Source organism: Octopus bimaculoides, chromosome 20 (genome assembly GCF_046866305.1).
Source record: "Octopus bimaculoides isolate indiv1 chromosome 20, ASM4686630v1, whole genome shotgun sequence".
NCBI classification, from domain to species: Eukaryota; Metazoa; Mollusca; class Cephalopoda; order Octopoda; family Octopodidae; genus Octopus; species Octopus bimaculoides.
Window position 1 is genome coordinate 36,431,405 of NC_142947.1, and position 21,303 is coordinate 36,452,707.

At 38.3% G+C, this 21,303-nt stretch overlaps 1 long non-coding RNA gene across 1 annotated transcript; it reads left to right on the forward strand.

Annotated features, from left to right (window-relative positions):
• The first annotated feature begins 1,929 nt into the window (after positions 1-1,929).
• LOC149131679 (uncharacterized) lies at positions 1,930-16,233 on the forward strand. The gene is made up of 2 exons (XR_016237654.1): positions 1,930-2,694; positions 13,538-16,233. It is a non-coding gene; the product is annotated as an uncharacterized LOC149131679 (long non-coding RNA).
• The last annotated feature ends 5,070 nt before the right edge of the window (positions 16,234-21,303 follow it).

Sequence of the window (21,303 nt, forward strand, 5' to 3'; positions counted from 1 at the left end):
AATCCACTTACAAGGCTTTGGTCGAAAGACACTTGTCCAAGGTGCTACACAGTGGGACTGAACCCAGAACCATGTGGTTTGGAAGCAAGCTCCTTAGGACAGCCACACCTGCACCTGTATATTAAGGTAAATGAAATAACCATTTCAAATGTTGACACATAGCCTATAGTTTTTGAAGGGAGGAGGAAGACAATTACAGTTTAATGAGTTTATAGCCCACTAATTTAATGTAAGATTCGGTCATCAGTTTAGTGATTGTATTGCCAGTACGGTGAGTTCACTATCTTCATAGCTTGTTGCTATAATACAATAGAGCGTCCACAGTCTGGTTGACAAGCATAGTGGGTATGAGAATACCACTACCTTAACATTGTCTGTTGGTTATTGGTTTAACAAAAGTTCTTCTCATGTCAGGTTGACTCCATAGTTGTCGGCGATGGAAGTGGCAGACAGACGTCGCCAACTGTGTTCATGTGTTCGATAGCTGTGCGGTGATAAACAACAACTTGACTTTTAAGATTATGAAGTTTATTGTAGCAGTGGGTTTTGTACAATGTTATATGCCTTGTATAAGATTTGTGGGTCCAGATGGACTACATGTAATCTGAACCTTTCCCCCCTTGTTTTATTTTTTTTTTTACGGAATCCCACGTTTTAGGCTATGGAGATTCCGATTCTGAAAAAAAATTTTCAAAACTCTCAATTTCAAAATTTCGATCCCCACCCCCGGTTTTTATATAGATCCACAGGGTAAACCTAACCCTAACTCAAACCCTAACCCTAACCCTAACCCTGACCCTAACCCTGACCCTAACACTAGTTTTGTGAGATTTGGCTGTTATTTCTAGCATGCTTGGTGGTGGTGGGGAATTGAAATTTTTCAAAAATTTTTTTTTCAGAATCGGAATCTCCATAGCCTAAAACGTGGGATTCCGTAAAAAAAAAAATTAATAAATAAGGGGGGGAAAGGTTCAGATTACATATAGTCCGTCTCTACCGATTTGTGTATGGAAGTAAGTTGTGTTTTATAGAGATGTCTATAGTGTGACAGCAGTGAATGAATGAATGCATGAGGACATTAGATGTACTTTGTGTATATAGAAAGAGACTTGATAGAAGTGTTTCTAGAAAAGATGGGCGATGACGGCATTGAGTTTGGTCGATACAGCTAGTGCACGTGGAAGAAGAATAATTCTTGTGTGTGAGATGCCAGTGCAAACGTAATAGCACCAAACTACAAGCCAGGAGTCCTTAAAGAAACGGGAAAGGAACTCACTTAAACATGGCCATCGCACATTAGGGAGCCTGTTTATTCGGCTAATCACAGACCGAATAGAGCTGTAAACTTACAGTGTCATTTGAGCCTACTTTGTGATTTAAATGTATGTTTTAAACTAATGCTAGTACAGACATGCTACAATATCAACCCCAGTACTAGACTGGTACTTTTTTTATTGACTCTGGAAGGAGAAAAGGCAAAGTCGACCTTGGTGGAAATTGAACTCACAATGTAAAAACAGGTGAAATGCCGCTAAGCATTTTATCCAGCATGCTAACAATTCTACCAGCTCACCACTTTAATATAAATGAAATAATACTGGAATATTGAATAAATATTCAATAAAATAGTGCTTGGAAATGTAGGTAGAAATTGATAGAAATGTGCCATGTTACTTGAGTGTGTGTGTCATATATACTTACATACACACATACGTGTATACACACACACACATACACGTATGTGCGTGTGTGTGTGTGTGTGTGTGTGTGTGTGTGTGTGTGTGTGTGTGTGAAGGAGAGGTAAACGTAGTTTGTTATTTCAGCTGTGTCACTTCCTTCGTAAGGTTGGCCAAGGGAAATCAATACATGCACACTCATAATCAATGAAATCATGAGGAGTTATCTCCCATACATCGCTGATGGAGAACGTACCTGATCGAAGTTATTTTTCGCTACATATTTTCATTGTTGCAACATTGAAACTTAATAGTCAGGTATTCATGTTACAAATAAGTTATTCTTATCTATTTATTTATTTGTGAACGATAACTCGGTTATTTAGCTTTTAAAGGATTTTCTAACACAAAACCGCCAGAATCTTGCCTTTCGTCTTTTTGTAAAGGTAAATTATGATGGTAACCCCTGGATATTACTGTTTCAAGACATAGGACTCATGTCACCCGTTTTCCATGGCGTATCCCGAGATAACAACACTGCCCTTGAACGGGACGCCAGTCCACCGCAGAGTTACTCATTTACTGCCGAGTGAACTGGAGCAATGTGAAATGATAGGTTTTGTTATAGAATATAATGTACCACCCGATCCAGGAATCGAAACCACAATCTTTCTCGTCCTTCTGTAACTCAACGAAAGCCTCATAAAGAAATTTGATAGACGGAAGCTGAAAGAAGCCCATTGTGCGAGTGCGTGTGTGCGTGCATGTGTATGTATGCGTGTGTGTGTGTGTGTGTGTGTGTGTGTGTACGAGCGTGCGTTCCCCCATCCCACGCCACCACTTGACAATTGGTATTGGTTTGTTTACATTCCTGTGACTTAGAGGTTTGACAAAAGAGACTGATATAATAAGTACCTTGCTTTAAAAAAATGATTACTGGAGTCGATTTGTTCAACTAAAACCCTTTAAGATAGTGCCCCCAGCATAGCTGCAGTCCAATGACTGAAACAAGTAAAAGGTAAGCCATATTTATGATAATCCATATTACAGATAATCATCTGATGATGATGTAGCAGAACTGTTTAACACATTCATTTTATTGTAAAATTAAACATCTTGTCAATGTTACTGTTTAATCTTAAATACTGGAATACAGGCTCACCTGAGCTTTTCTTCTCATCAAGCCACATGACTCCGTTCTTGGCCAAATTAGTTGCAGGTATTGGTTGATTTTAACTGTTCAATTGTGTGCTTGCAACAGTTTGTTCCCAACTCAGGTAAAACCATCTTTGCCCTTGGAGCCATGCCATGGTTATATAAACACCAGTTTCTCCCACTTTGTCATCTTTGGACCAGCTGCCATCGACCAGTCAACAGCCTGTTTCACAGCCGTCTTCAACCAGTCGTCACCCATCCTCATCGTCTTCATTGTTGCAGCAACAGACAGCAGATTGCAGACTTCCTGTTATAATGTATACCCGTCACCAGTTCAGATATTCAGTTCAGTTTTATTTTGTTTAGAAGATGAGTATTACATGTCACTATATTTGTGGCAGCTGTGAAATGAGTGTTAACCCACAGATTTACAATTTGATTTTGTTCAAGTTGTTTACCTTCTTCAGACTGGCCGGCACTGGTTCAATCCTTTCTCAACCCTTCTCATCAGTTTCTAGACCAAATGCTAGTGCACATACACGGTGTTCAGGCTAAATTTGACAGTTTGCATAAAAGGAAAAGAAAACAATACTCCATGACAACCACATCTGACTCTTTCCAGAGGTACGGCAAGGAACTGAATCCTACTACTATGCATATGCCCTTCCAGCAGCAACCCTCATCCCCCAGGGTTTGACCAGTCTCTCCCAGATTCACATACCCATCTGAATTGAGCCTAAGGCCCTGTTCATCAGTTATTTGTTGCATGAACCCCTGACGTACAGGCACAGTCAGAATGCCTGCTGTATCCTTTCCTGCAGGCTACGACTTCATAGTTTTCTTTACAAGTGTCCATGTCACATCTTACAGCCTTTACAGTGTCCACAGAGCATCGAGTAGCAGTCATGATGTCAGCATTTTGACACACAGCATGAATCATCATGATAGAGATAACTCTTTTCCAATATTCAGATGGCTTCCAGTCCTCCATGTCATCTAACATTTTCTAAACCACAACTTTAATCTTTATGCTTTCCAACATCATTGACTCTTCATCGATACATCAAGCTACTCCTGAAGAAAGGAGGCAAAAAAATTGTCAAATTTAGCCCAAACACCCTGTAATTTGTTAACAGCAGCTATTGCTTCCATGACAACAGCAATAAGCAGATGCATTGTTATCTGTTTTTCAGATCAACGAACTAATGCATCGTCTCATTCATCAATTCACACAAACTGGTATCAACAGCTGAGCCAACATCATCTCTTTTCTTACCAATCATTGACCAGAAGCAACACTTTACAAATGAGTGTTCATTGTTAAGAAGAGCTTTCAAAATGGAACTAGCATTGTTGAGTGCAGTTATTGAGCACAGTAGTTGCTAAGGAAACTAGGGGTAGATGAATGGTATGCGAGGTCTATACAAGCCATGTACAGAGATACAGTCAGCATGGTGAGAGCTAGCAATAAGTGCAATGACAAATTTCAAGTGCAGTTGGGAATCCACAAGTTTTCAGTCATCAGAAGAGAGGAGGCCTAGGAAAGACATGAGATGAAGTAGTGGAGACCAAGCTCAGAATACTGAACTTTACAAAGGAGATGACAAAGGACTGCAGTGATTGTTGATACAAGATACTGGTAAATACCTATCCACACATGTAAGAATGGCAAGACTATCAGTTAAATCGATGGTTCTCAACCAGGACCCATATACGATTTTGTGGGGCTCACACAACAAAATAGTAAATTGGGGATCCATGATAGTATTTAAAAGGCCCCTGTAAAAATTTTGCTACTGATGTATGCAAGAAACAGTGAAGTTTCTTTCTCTAGTTTAGTTAGTTTGGCCATCCTCACAGATGCTTTTTTCTCAAAAATTTTGCATAGTTCAACCTACACAAGTTAATGCACGAGAAACAAAATAGGAATTTCGAAAGAAATTTCTATAAAACTAGTTTTTAAACATCGAATAGCTGTGGGGGTCCACCAGCGTAAAATAGTGATCAAAGGAGTCTTTAGATAAAAAAGGCTTGAAAACCCCTGAGTTAAATGGTGATAGGGATGGAAGCAGGGAGGTACATATATCTTCATTTAAGTTTCTTTCCTGATACGTTCCTATTAAACCTCCATCAGCTACTTCCTCCTACCTCTTTGTTAACCTTTAGTTTCTATCATTCACCTATCTATTATTCATCTCTCTATCATCCTGCTTGTTTTATTATTCATATCTATCTTTTATCTTTTAGTTGTTTCAGTCATTAGACTGCAGCCATTCGGTTTGCTTGTTTTTTAAACCTAGTACTTATTCTATTGATCTCTTGGGAATTCACAAGTAATTACAGGATCATGTGGAAGGGCCATAGCTTTCTTTAAGCAAGTATAGTAAAATGCCTGTGAAATGATGATGATGACAATGATGATGACAATGATGATGATGATGACGATGATGATGACAATGATGATGATGATGATGACAATGATGATGATGATGATGATGACAATGATGACGATGATAATAGTGATGATGATGATGACAATGATGATGATGACAATGATGATGATGATGATGACAATGATGATGATGATGATGATGATGACAATGATGACGATGATAACAGTGATGATGATGACAATGATGATGATAACGATGACGATGATGATGACGACGATGACAATGATGACAATGACGATGATGACACAAACATCGTATTTGCATATATGACATATCCGTCATTAGACTTATCTGTCACTGTATGAACACAATCTGAATCTCTCTACTTGACATTTTTCAAGTTATGCTATTCATGGAATGAATAATAGTCTTTAGGTATGTGGCTTAGTGGTTAAGCTATTCGGCACACAATAGTAAGGTAATGAATTCAACTCCCAACTGCACATAGTGTCCTTGAGCAAGACACTTTACTTCACATTGCTCCAGTCCACTCAGCTGGCAAAAATGAGTAATACCTGTATTTCAAAGGGCCGGCCATATCGCATTCAGTGTGTCACACTGAATCTCCCTGACAACTACATTAAGGATACATGTGTCTGTAGAGCGCTCAGTCACTTGTATGTTAATTTTACAAGCAGGCTGTTCCATTGATTGTATCAACTTGAACGCTTGTCATCTTAACCAACAGAGTGCCCAGCCATTAGTCTATACCCAACCAGAAACAACAACTACTTCATAAACATGGAACACATCCCTAACTTTCTCTTTTACTTGTTTCAGTTATTTGACTGTGGCCATGCTGGAGCACCGCTTTTAGTCAAGCAAATCGACCCCAGGACTTATTCTTTGGAAGCCTAGTACTTATTCTATTGGTCTCTTTTGCCGAACCGCTAAGTTATGGTGACATAAACACACTACCATCGGTTGTCAAGCGATGTTGGGGGGACAATCGCAGACACACAAACATACACACACACACACACACACACACACACACACACACACACACACACACACATATATATACATATATACGAAGGGATTCTTTCAGTTTCCATCTACCAAATCCACTCACAAGGCTTTGGTCGGCCCGAGGCTATAGTAGAAGACACTTGCCCAAGGTGCCACGCAGTGGGAATGAACCCAGAACCATGTGGTTGGTAAACAAACTACTTAGCACACAGCCACCCCTGCGCCTTTAATGTGATTCCTGATATTGATTTCAAATTTTAGCTCAGGTCAGCAATTTCAGGGAAGGGGCAATTTAATTACATCAGCCCCAGTACTTAACTGATACTTATTTTATCGACCCCAAAAACATGAACGGCAAAGTCACCTTCAGTGGCATTTGAACGAGACAGATGAAATGCTGCTAAGCATTTTGCCTGGTGTGCTAATGATTCTGCCAGCGCACAATCTTAATCTGATTCCTGATATTAAAGTCGCATTTATCTGTATAAACATATCTTGAAAACCAGCTCCCTCATTACAACAGACAGGTCAGTCCAGATATGGAGCATGCACTGTAGCAGCAAATCACTGCATCTGCTATTTGTCAGTATTTGTACAGTTTGACCCAGGCAACCCTGTGAACAGTCTCCCTGTTAGTCCCTGTCTCTGTGACACATATCCTTATCTGCCATGACATTTGGTATGTGGCTAACCAATATGAGCCATCGCCCCAACAAGATCCTCAGAGAAGAGAACATGATATACATGATCCAACTTTGAAAATTAAGAAACATGACCAAACAGTCTCAGCTGACACTCCTGAAACATATAAGTAACAGGATGCCTCCCATTTCCTAAGTATAGCCATTGGTTGGATATGAGATCCCACCAATTGTAGTCCATAATCCTGCAAAGCATCCTGGAACCAGAGGAATTCTTCATTGAGGAACAGACGAGGTTTCACATTTTTCTAAAGCAGTTAAATTGTACAGCCATTCATTGTCATCATCATCTCCATCTCCATTTAATATCTGCTTTCCATGCTGGCATGTATTGGTAAGTTTGATGAAAACTGACTAACCAGAGAGCTGCAACAAGCTTTATTGTCTGGTTTGGCAAGGTTTCTATGGCTGGATGCCTTTTCTAATGCCAACCACTTGACAGAGAGCACTGGGTGATTTTTACATTGCACTTTCCCCTGTGAAGTCACCAAGTAACTTGTAAGACAAGATTCCTCAACTAAGGTTTGAGAGAAGTATTGAGGGAAGAGGTTTTGTGCCAAGGTATAATAAAGTGACAGATACAGGTAATTTTAAACTAAAGGGCATAACTTTGCAACCGCTAATAGTAGGACCTGTTATAACAGATCATTAGAAGAATACAGACAGAATGAAACACTGTAGAGGCATGGATTCCTAAAGGGTAGACTAACATACGTAGAAGAAATAATTCTAATCTTTGGGCTGGTAATCTTAAGATAGATAAAAAAGAAATAGGAAGAGGAATATTACTTGGTATAATCCCCCTTTCTCTAATCAGGAAAAAATGCTTTCTACAAGGTTCTTGGGAATTTTCTGCCACAACATGGATATGATCAATTATTTTAATAATTATTTCAAACTTTATTCATTAAGTTATTTATTAAAATATGGTTGAAATCAAGCAGCTCAAATAGAGTTAAATTAAATAGACAGGAAAATTGCATACTTTACACACACATACACACACACACACATGCACACACACACTCACACAGACACACACACACTCACTCACACACACACACACACATGCATGCACACAAATACAGAATATGTCTAAATATGCATCACATAAAAAGCACCAATGATTGTGCTACATAAAGAGCACCCAGTACACTCTGTAAAGTGGTTGGTATTAGGAAAGGCATCTAGTTGTAGAAACCATGCCAGAACAGACGATGGGGCCTGGTGTGGCCCTCTAGTCTTACTAGCTCCTGTCAAACTGTCCAGCCCATGCCAGTATGGAAAACAGATGTTAAATGATAATGATCATGTATGTATGTATGTATGTATGTATGTATGTATGTATCAGTGTGCTGATGTATATATTCAGATTTTGTGTAAATATGTCTGGTCATATGGAAATATTACTTTGCTTGGAAACAAGTGAGGGCTGGCAACAGGAAGGGTTTCCGGCCATAGAAAATCTGCCTCAATAAAACCTGTGCAGCCCATGCAAGCAGGGATAAGTTGACATTAAAATGGTAACAACAACGATTAACACACACCCACACATGGACACATACACACACACACATGCATGCATGCATATATATACACACACTCGAGCACACGTGCACATGCATGCACACGCATGCACATACATACATACATACATACATACATACATACATACATACATACATACATATATATAGGATCTTTGTGATTTGACGGCCAACACTTGTTTTCTTAACGAAACACTTTCAAACTTGGGACACCGGTAGAATGTGTCATACAAAACAACTTTTTCTCTTAGCCTTCTTAACAAAAAATTGTACAGTTTGAAAGTGTTTCGGTACCAAAAACACTACATAAAAAGATGTTGCCCGTCAAATCACAAAGGTCCTATATATATTGATAGATAGATTGATAGATGGACAGCCAGACCAACAGATATATGTGTTTGTATGGATATTAATCATATGTGTACATATATGAATACATGTTTTCTCTATGAATACGTATATACATAAACACGCACACGCACACACATACCCATGTGTGAACTATTAATAACTGGCCTTTGACATTCCCCATTAAGTCCTTAAAGGAAAACATTCACTAATATATCTGTGTATGATGGATGTCCTTGACATCATTCACAGCCTGGCTGACACCTCTTAAGTAAACACATCATTCACACTTAAGAACATTGTATGTACCACGGAGAATCTTCACTATCCCTCACTGTGTCATCCCATCTCGCTCAGCATTTCTCTCCCCACCTCCATACTCATCACCCAATGAATGGTGGTGGTGGTGGTGGTGGTGGCTATTTGTCATACATGTAAGTAATTACGATGGTAAATGCTAAAGAGAGATGTGCTTATAATAATTGTCTTTTTGCTAGTACTTTGTTATGGAGAGCACCAGGGAAGGTGGTATGATGATCATATAATTGACATTTTTATTTTCAGCCCCAGGTTATTCATGCACTAACATGTTAAATGTTATCTAGCCTTGATTATTTCATCTTTTTTCTCAGACACAGTATGTAACCAAGACCCCATTATCTAACACATCTCTCATCTTTTAAGATAGTTGCGATGTGATTTGGAAGAGATTTCGTTGCTATTTCTAGCAGAGTGAGTAGCTGCATATAACTTTCCCACTGACTTGGTTAATGTGGTTAAGTCTGTAGGGAAGGTAATCAGAATGTCTACAGCTTGTATCCGGTCACCTGGCACAGGATTCTGTGTCTATGACTTACCTTCTTATCCAATATGTATAATCTTCAAATGGCACAGTTCACCTAATTATAAACTGGTACCAGAAAGTACTAACTCTACCCTGGTAGGTATATCCTACCATGTCAGTCCTAAGTCTAGAAAAAAAAAATGGAAGGTTGGGTGCTGGACCAGCAATCCAATCTCGTTAAATAGGAACAGTAAAAGAAGACCAATTGCAGAACCTGCAGGTGGAAGCATTCTGAGAACATACTAGGCAAGACCATATAACCAATGAAGATATTCTAGATAGAACCAACACAAGACCATTTAGCAAAAAGCAAAAAGATTAAAACAAGCAGTTCATATACTCTGGCTACCAGAACAAAGTGATTTTAGAACATATATATATATAGATATATATATATTCAAATTTTGAACAAAATGGCTAAAGTTTCTACTACCATAACAAATGCTTCTGCGTGTTACCAAGAAATTTATAGAGAGCTAAAAAAAAACTTCTTCTAAGCAAACAATTCTAGACTTGTTTTTTTAAGAAGAATTCTACAAGTTCATCCTTAAGTGCTTGTGAATCAGCGACTGTGTCTACAAGTGATGGTGTGCATGAGTCTAGTGTGAGTGAAAGTGATTCAGAAAATGATTATCATAATAATATTTTTTATTATAAATGATCTGGATATTTACATAGCTGCTTTTGAAATGCAACAACATATATAAACAAACTCTTTTTGTTTTGGGAAGTGTCGAATGTGTATCATATCATACAAACAAGAAAGTAATATTTTGAATACAATATTCTTTTATTATTTCATTCTTTTACTTGTTTCAGTCATTTAACTGCAGCCATGCTGGAGCACTGCCTTAAAGGATTTTAGTCGAAAAAATCGACCCCAGGACTTATTTTTGCAAGCCTAGTACTTATTCTATCGGTTTCTGTTGCCAAACTGCTAAGTTATGAGGACATAAACACACCGGCATTGGATGTCAAGCAATGACGCCGGGGTGTGAGAAAAAAACATAGACACACACACACACATAAATATATATATACGATGGGCTTCTTTCAGTTTCTGTCTACCAAATCCACTCACAAGGCTTTGTTTGGCCCAAGGCAATAGTAGAAGACACTTGCTCAAGATGCCACACAGTGGGACTGAACCCAGAACCATTTAGTTAGAAAGCAAGCTTCTTACCACACAGCCACACCTGCACCAGGTTTATTAAATTCTGAGTTCAAATCCCATTGCTGTGAAAACAGCAGAAAAATAAAATAAAATGGTAAAATACCCAATCTTTCTGCTGTTTTCATGGGTATATTACATTCGAAATATTACATTCTTATATCTATGATACGATACACATTTGATGCTTCCAAAAACACAAAAAAAGTTTTTGTTTTTATATGTTGTTACACATAAATTTCTGTATTGCAAACTATTTCCCTCTACGTAAATTCAAGCACACATACACGTACACACACACACACACACACACACAGATATTCAAATAAATTTAGGTTTGAGATGCTTTTGTACAGCCACTTTGGTGCAGCTTATTTGGCTCTGATGATTCAATGCCGATTTGCTTGACATCAGACTTTTTAATGTTTCTCTTGTTCTCTTCACCATCTCTCTTTCTCTCTCTCCCCCTCTCTCTTTCTTTCTTCGAGTTTATGTGTGTGAGCATATTTCTCTTCATATGTATGAGGAGAGGAGAAAGTTTTTATATCAGTCATGTTCAATTAATAAATTGCTATCTCTCTCTCTCCCTCCTTCTCTCTTTCTATCTGCACGTGCATATTTTTCCATATATATGTGTGTGTGAATTTACAAAGAGGGAAATAGTATTCAATACATAGTTATATGTTTATATTTCAGGTTTAGGCTTATTTTCTTTCATCATTTTACAGTTGTCACAATCAGTTATACGATTTTCTTTTATGTGTGTGCATATATTTGCCTCCAGCACCAAAAAGTGCTGTCACCAAAACAGGTTAAATATCCAACCAGCCATGCCAAATCATCAGCGTCCAAACAGCTGTGCCCAGTTGTCTCGTCTGGCTTCCGTGCTAGTGGCCCGTAATTAGCACCATTAGAGCGTAATCGTTACCAGCATTGCCTTCTAGCACTTGTGCTGGTGGCACGTTAGAAAATCATTCGAGCGAGGTCGTTGCCAGTGCCGCTGGACTGGCTCCCGTGCAGGTGGCACATAAAAAAACACCTTTTTGAGCGTGGCCGTTGCCAGTACCGTGTGACTGGCACGTAAAAGCACCCAATACACTCTCGGAGTGGTTGGCATTAAGAAGGGCATCCAGCTGTAGAAACTCTGCCAGATCAGATTGGAGCCTGGTGCAGCCTTCTGGCTTGCCAGTCCTCAGTCAAATCGTCCAACCCATGCTAGCATGGAAAGCGGACGTTAAACGATGATGATGATGACAGCAACATAAATTATGTAATAACATAATGACAATCTGTGCAGCAGAGCAAAGGTGGGATGGCCAGTTAGGCAAGTGTATTAAAATAGTTGCTAAAAGAGTTCGGAACTCAAAAATCACAAAAAGCATTTCATTTTATTTTGGGGTAAAATGCTTTGTTCTCATAGCTGGCCGCCTACACTTTTTGCTGCAAAATAGGGGTAGCTTATCCTGTTCAGGCTATATTATTAGCATTATCCTGCGATTGAGAATTTAAAATCACTTCTTTAACTTTCTAAGACATCTCAACGCTTCTAAAAGCAAACTTCGTTTGTTTGTTTACGTTCATCGTAATTTGAATTTAGCTTTGATCTACATTACATCAGTTGGTCAGCCTGAACGAACAGGTACCACATTTTTTAGAAATGTTATCTGTGATAGACTAGTGTGCCTGACACACACACACACACAGAAAGGGAGAGAGAGAGAGAGAGAGAATGTTTCAAGTAGTTTCATCATCAGAGATAACAATACAAACACGTGTGTCACCATAATTTCACATTTTGTAAAAATTTTGATATTACTCTTCACATGTCTGGTCTTTTTTGTTTTTTGTTTTTTATTATCAGGTGAGTGGAAGTGTATAACATTTTTGTCTTTTGTAAATACATTAACCAAACACATGATGACAATGGGAGTGATATACAGTTGATAACATGTGTAAGGTCAATATTAGATCAGATAAATACACAGACAAAGTACAGTTTACCTACCTGTTGAGAATAAATATCAGATGATCTGCTACCTGAAGTTGCAAATTGAGACTGTTGAGAATTGTGTTCTGCCCAGCAACAACAATGATAACAATAATAACAATAATAATAATAATAATAATAATTTTTTTTTTTTTATAAATAATAAAAAAATATATATAATTAAAATTTTTTTTTATAATAATAATAATAATAAAAATAAGGGCTGCAATAAGGGTGAAGTACTTTGCAGAAAACAGCACTGTTCGGAACAGCTCAAATACTCCGCAAGGTGCTCAGAAAATAAGGGATATTATCTTAGTTAACTGGTAGTGAACAGCTGACACCGTAGTACATCTCCAGCATTAGAAGCTGTGCAAAGGCAATAACAATAATAATAATAATAATAATAATAATAATAATAATAATAATCCTTTCTACTAAAGGTACAAGGCCTGAAATTTGTGGGGAGAGGACTAGTTGATTATATCGACACCCAATGTTTCACTGGTACTTAATTTATTGACCCCAAAAGGATGAAAGGTGAAGTTGACATTGGCAGAATTTGAACTCAGAACATTAAAGATGGATGAAATGCCACTAAGCATTTTGCCCAATGTGCTAACAATCCCACCGACTCGTCACCTTAATAATAACGATAATAATAATAATCTTTTCTATTATAGACACAAGACCCGAAAGTATGTGAGAAGGACCAGTGCTTCAATGGTACTTAATTTATCGACCTCGAAATGATGAAAGGCTGAGTTGACCTCTGCAGAATTTTGAACTCAAAACATAAAGACACATGAAGTGCAGCTCACCACCTTACAATAATGATTATAATAATTATCATTTCTGTTATAAGCACAAGACCTGGAATTTGGGGCAGAGGGGACTAATCAATTACATCGACCCCAGTGCATAACTGGTACTTATTTTCTACCATAGCTTTAGCTCGACCAATGCCTTATGAGTGAATTTAGTGGATGTAATTGTTAAAGCCCATTGTATACACACACACACACACACACACACACACATATATATATATTATAGGCAAAGGTGTGGCTGTGTGGTAAGAAGCTTGCTTTCCAACCACATTGTTCTAGGTTCAGTCCCACTGTGTGGCACCTTGGGCAAGTGATTTCTACTATAGCCTTGGGCCGACTAAAGTCTTGTGAGTGGATTTGGTAGGCAGAAACTGAAAGAAGCCTGTCGTATATATGTGTGTGTGTGTATACATATATATATCTGTGTGTGTGTATACATATATATATCTGTATGCGTGTGTTTTTGTGTCTATGTTTGTCCCCCCCCCCCATCACCATTTGACAACTGGCATTGGTGTATCTACATCCCCCATTACTTAGTGGTTCGACAAAAGACACTGACAGAATAAGTACTAGGCTTTGAAAAAAAAACCCTTCAAGACAGTGCTCCAGCATGGGTGTACAGTCAAATCACTGAAGGAAATAAAAGAATAAAAGAGTCTCTTTCCCCCACTTTTATTCACTCTGTCCAATTTCATTCTTTAAACTTTTCCCATCATTCACTTTTTTAGTTTTCGTAATCTCACCCCAAACCTCGCCCCACCCCTCCCTCCCTTATTATTCATTAAATCTCTCACTTTCTCTTCCCTACTTAAAACCCCATTTGATATTCATACATATCTCTTTCTCTAAAACAGAAGAAAATACGCTTCCTTTCTTTCTCTCTAGTCCCCTCCCTTTCTTTATCTCTCTTTCTCCCTCTATTTCATCATCTACATATAATTATTCGTTTATATGTAGACAGAAGATGACCAACTTACTATTAAAATAGACTTAATTGTGTATCGACGATTTCGCGATTACTAGAATGAATCTAGACTTCGTTCATCAGCACAATATTGTCCCAAAAATATATATATAAATAAACAGAATTCTCACCTCTGTTGGTTGTTTTTTCCTCGCATAGGTACTAAATGTGGTTATTTTGAGAAGTCCACTGTGTGGCGTTATTATTTTTCTATAACAATGCCCTCTATATAAATATAAACGAATAATTATATTCTTGGGAATAGAAATTTCCCTAATGAATTTTTTTACACACTGGCTTCTTGATAAAATTCTTGTAAAAGAGTTTTATCCTTTTTTGAATTTATTCATCATCTACATATATATCTTTAATTCTTCACTGTATCTCCTGTGACATATTTTTCCGTCTATAATGACACAAAAAAACAACAAATCGCCCACAAACTTTTATCATTATGAGTTTCTCTGCTTCAATTTAGTTTCCATTTCTTGCTGACAAATCTCCCATGTACTTCGATAATTATAAGTTTTTCCGTTTCAATCTTGTTTCCATTTCTTGCTGAGTGTCTTCCTGATATCTAGGGCAATTATTATTATTATTATTATTATTTTTATTGTCATCACTGCCATCACCGCCACCACTGCCTCTGTCACCAAGATTATCACTGCCCTACCTAGGCTTTATTACCACCACCACCACTATTACTGTCATTAGTCACCATCATTACCAACACTGTCTTCATCATTATCATAACAGCTGGCATATAGCACCACCACCGCCGCCGCTGCTGCCACTACCACCACCAACACCACCATTGTTGTTGCCACTGCTGTTGCTGCCACCACCAACATTATCACCACTATCACCACCCCCACCACCACTACAATCACCACCCTTGCCTCCCTGCTCCTACCACCATCAGCAACATCAGCACCATCACTGCCACCACTACCACCACCATCACCATCACCACCACCACGATCATCACCAACAGCACCGCCACTACCACCACCAGCACCACCATCTCCACCACCACCATTATCACCACCATTGCTGCCGCCGCCGCCACCACCACCACCACCACCACCACCACCACACTTTCCTCACTATCATTATCACGATTGCCACCTCTTGGCTCATTACCAATTTTTAGCAGAAGGAAAATGAAAGTATATAATCAAAAGAATCGCCCCCACTTCATGTATTCATCAGTCCATATTTTATGTATATGAAGAAACGAGAGGTAAATCTTACTTGCACTGTTAGCATTGTATCAAAGAAGATGGCTTGTACAGGGTGTCCCAAAAGTCACTGATGGGTTTCAATTTATAATAACTTCCTTAACTTTACAAATAAAAGCATGAAGTTTTGTTACAATATAAAACACACAATGGAAATTAATACGCACAAGTCAAATTTCGCAACACTACTACATCGCATATGAAAAATGGCATCTCTTAAATGGCAGCCATTTTTGGCTTCACATGCCCATGTTCTTTCCAAAACGATTGTAAGGAAAATGAAAAAAAAAAAAAATCTGTCATGGATAGATAAATGGGATCCAATAGGAATGAAAATAAAATTATTTAAAAAATTATAAAAATTATAAAATTATAAACAAAATTAAATGTTCATATACTTTTAGTGCATATTAAAATGATAAACATAAATAAAACTTTTTTTTTAAATTGTCCAACCTCACCGAAATAGATAGTTAATTCTGGGACAACCTATAGTTATCTCTTATATTTTGCTTGCTTCATTCACTGGACTGCGGCCATACTGGGGCACTACCTTGAATGGTTTTTTGGTTTTAGTCAAATAAATCAACTCTAGTACTTATTTTCCTTTTTCAAAGTTTGGTGCTTATTCTATCAGACTCTTTTGCCAAACTGCGAAGTCATGAGGATGTAAACAAACCAACACCAGTTGCCAAGCAGTAGTGGAAGACAAACACAAACACAGAAACATGCACACACACACACACACACACACACACACACACACACTCACACACATACATGCACTCACAGACATATATGATGGGCTTCTGCACAGTTTCCATCTACCAAATCCACTCACAAGGCATTAGTCCGCTTGCGGATAAAGCAGAAGACACTTGCCTAATGTGCTGCATAGTGGGACTGAACCTGAAACCTCATGGCTGCAAAGCCATACTTGGCTTGTAAATAGAATTACAATGAATGATAAATGAGTTACAGCTGAGCCACTTCACTCAACAGAAATGAGTGGCACCAGATATATTAGCTGATGTAGACCAAAATACAGAGTCTGAAAAGGGATGTGTTAGTCACAGCTAGAATACCTCTGAATGCTCTGAGCATGTGCCATCCACAGTAGCCCTTGAGTTTACTGTCCCCTCCCCCTAGCTGTCTGTCCCCAAGACTATAAAGACTTATACAACAGTCCCAAAAGTGCTACCCCAATAAAAGTATTGCCCAGGGCAGACAACCCTTTCATAGCTAGACTGTTGTTTGATCATAAGTCTGCTCAATCAAGGGCTAAACAACAATTTGGATAGTAGACATAATTGCCACCTGGTTTAACACAACCAGCTGACCCTTGTGTCATGTTTTTTGGTCTGAGAGTAACCTCCCCCTTTCCTTCCACCAGTCATGGGTAACCTAGAATGGTCATGGGTGCTACCCTTCCTCTGCTGACTAACCAATTAACCCTCTCACCACATACACACAGCTAAAAGAAAAATAAACAACATACCACCAGAGCTGTCTTTACAGCATTTATAGGCCCCCAGACAAATTAGTGCACTGGGCCCTATAATATTTATTTATTGCCAGCAAGCCATAGTATACATAATTCAGAATTAGGCCCCTGGACCTGTGAGGATCCTGGACAAATCAATACACTGGCCCCTATAGTGCTTATTAATAGATAGCAAGCCACAGCATACATAGATTAGAATTAGGCCCTTAGACCCATGAGGCTACACCTTAAGAAGACCCTTAGACCCATGAGGCTATACATTAAGAAGGCCCTTAGACCCATGAGGCTATACCTAAAGAAGGCCCTTAGACCCAGTGGCTATATCTTAAGAAGGCACTGATGCTCTTTTACTTTCTGTATTCAAATCCACTGTGGCTGGCTTTTGATAAAGGTAGTATTGTAATGTGTTGGTGGTGATTCAGTCTACTTACCTGTCTTATATAAATTTATGGCTTTGTGCCAATTAATAAATTTTAATTGCAGTGTCTTCTTATTCAGGCATGAAACATTAGCTTCATCTCATGGAAAATAAAAACAAAAGCTAATGAGGGGAGAAGTACTATAAAGTTGATCATTGCTTAAAATATCAACTAAAACATAGTTTGAGATGATCTTGGTTAGAGCATCTGAGGGTAAGCCCGAGCATCGTAGTGCACTGGATTGTAGGAAAGTGACATAGCTAGTGTGTGTGTTGCCTGGGGCAACCCATGAGTTTGCTGTTCACCTTGCCTGCTATCCAGGCTTATACAGATAACCCAAAAGTGCTTCCCCCATAGAAGTGTCACCCAAGGTGGATCACCTTAATAGCACACTCCCTCATAGCCACACGACTTCACTGGGTGTGTAGAATTTTCAATTTTTGCCCCATTCATTCCATATTGGTCATGTTTTCCTTTATGTAATTCTTGCAGTAATTTTTTGATCAGTTTCTCAAGTCAGCATTTTTTCTTGCCTTAAATACTGTTTTGAGAAGTATGTTTTTTTCTTTGCCTTTTACTTGTTTCAGTAATAGCACTGAAGGGTTTGAGTTAAGCAACTTGAACCCAGTACTATGCTAAATTACAGGGACAGAAACAAACTAATAACAATACACACACACACATGACTGGCTCACTCACAAGGTTTTAGTTAGACTAGGGCTTTGTAGAAGACACTTGCTCAAGGTGTCACGCAGTGGAACTGAACCCCAAAACCATGTGACTGAGAAGCAAATTACTCACCACACAGCCATGGCTGTGCCTATTAAATTTTTCCTTATTTCAACATTTCATCATTTCCCGGGTACACTGACCAAGTGTAATCATTCTTCATGTGACCTGTGTATGTGCAATACATTAACTTTTCTGCAACTCACTGTTTAATTCTGGTTAGCAACATTGGTATGCCCAATCCTTCTATTGATATCTTTATGAAGTCACCCTTCTAGCTTTCTCCTGCTCATTCTTAAAATCATTTACTTGACATTGTTATACTGTACAAATATGCATTTTACTATCTAGTGAGCTAGCTTCTTACTTATCATAGTAATTACCCTGCAGAAATGCCTGCTTTGTCCAATTATTTTGTTAATATGAGTTCCCTTATTTATTTTGTTCAATAATAGTTAACAAATAGGTGCAGGAGTGGCTGTGTGGTAAGTAGCTAGCTTACCAACCACATGGTTCTAGGTTCAGTCCCACTGTGTGGCACATTGGGCAGGTGTTTTCTACTATAGTCTTGGGCTGACCAAAGCCTTGTGAGTGGATTTGGTAGACAGAAACTGAAAGAAGCCCGTCGTATATATATATATATGTGTGAGTGTGTGTGTGTGTGTATGTATGTATGTGTATATGTTTGTGTGTCTGTATTTGTCTCTCCAACATCGCTTGACAACTGATGCTGGTGTGTTTACGTCCCTGTAACTTAGCAGTTTGGCAAAAGAGACCGATAGAATAAGTACTAGGCTTACAAAGAATAAGTCCTGGGGTCAATTTGCTTGACTAAAGGCAGTGCTCCAGCATGGCCACAATCAACTGACTGAAACAAGTAAAAGAATAAAAGGAGAATGGCTACCAGCTCTCTTCGTTTACCCTATCAGTCAAGATTGTTTTCCTTTATCTTTCTAAGTTCTATTTATTTCCTTATTGCCCACAGGAGCAGGGGGGGGGGGTAAACATAGAGGGGACAAACAAGGACAGACAAAGGGATTAAGTCGGTTACATTGACACCAGTGTGTAACTGGTACTTGTTTTATCAACCTTGAAAGAATGAAAGCAAAGTTGACCTTGGCAGAATTTGAACTCAGAACGTAATGGCAGACAAAATACCGCTAAGCATTTTGCCCGGCGTGCTAATGATTCTAAGTTATATTATCTCCTATTGTTTCTCAAGCTTTACTTTAATGCATCACCATATCACTCACGAGGCAGCAGATTTGGTGGCCTTTCACTTTGATTTGGGCAAGGCTCAATTTTGGGGACAAAAATTTGAGTGAAAATCCTCTTTCAATGATTGTTTGAATGATTGATGTGATCAATTTTTCAGGCAGAGAAACAAGTGTTCTGACATTAGATACTTTGTCTGAAGAATTTTATCCCTGATTCCTGCAACACCATGTTCTTCTGAACATCCTTTAATTTCTCTAGAAGATCGAGAAGCCATCTACACAACACTGGGGGGGGGGGGGGGGGGGGGGTAACATCTGAATCATTTAGTTCAGATTTGTATTGAGCAAGCATAAGCAGATAGTTATATATGATGTGAAGATATTTAAAGACATTTTAAGGTGGTGAGCTGGCTGAATTGTTAGCACACCGGGCAAAATGTTTAGTGATATTTCATCTGTCTTCACATTCTGAGTTCAAATTCCACCGATGCCTTTCATCCTTTCTGGGATCAATAAAAATTAGTACCAGTTGAACACTGGGGTCAATGTAATCGACTCAATCCCTCACCCAAAATTGCTGGCCTTGTGCTAAAATTTGAAACCGATATTGAAAGATATTTAACATATTCATTGTTAGCAGTAGTGACCCATAAGTTTTAACTGCCCTGTGTAGTAGCCAAATTGGCTGCCTCCTTCCTTAAATGTAACATAATTTCAACTACAGCAAACACCCTACGTTATACTGTTGGACATCAGGAGATCTCTTCTGCTTTGAGTTCTTGTTTAAACTTTTCATTCAGGAATCCACAACCAGCCGGCAGCAGACATATACTGAACTGTAGATCATTTGGTACTGGGTCACACAAAAATAATATCTTTTAAAATTTTATTTCTATTTTATTGACTATCACAGTCTGCAGAGTATTTTTGCATTATACAGGGTGTCCACAAAGTCTGGGTACATGGGGATCAACACATACTTTAAGAAATTATTATTTCTTATATTTAATTGTTTATGTTATGATTTTATCTACTCCAGGTACCCAGACTTTGTGAACACTCTGTATATATAATATTTCTATGTTATATTTGTAATAATTAAATTATATATTATGCACTTTATTGTGCTTTGTTATGAGTTTGATCCCCTGGTCAATGGAAAAATAGTCTTGCATGAAACTGGTCTGAAGTGCAAAAAATTTTGGGGTCCACTGTTCTCACCTGATGTGACAATGATGCATAAGTTCAAACAAGTTATCTAATATTGTAAATTTGTGATCAAGAGATTTTGCAATATTTTTGTTTAACCAGCATTATAGTTTTAGCTTAACTATATTCATTGGTTTCAAATTTTGGTGCAAGGCCAGGGGAAGGGGTGAATGAATTACTCAACTGGTACTTATTTTATGAACTCTGAAAGGATGAAAGGCAAAGTTGACCTCAGTGGAATTTGAGCTCAGAACATAGACGGAAGAAATACCACTAAGCATTTTGCTTGACGTTCAAACAATTCTGCCACCTTGTCACCTTCCAGCTTGACTA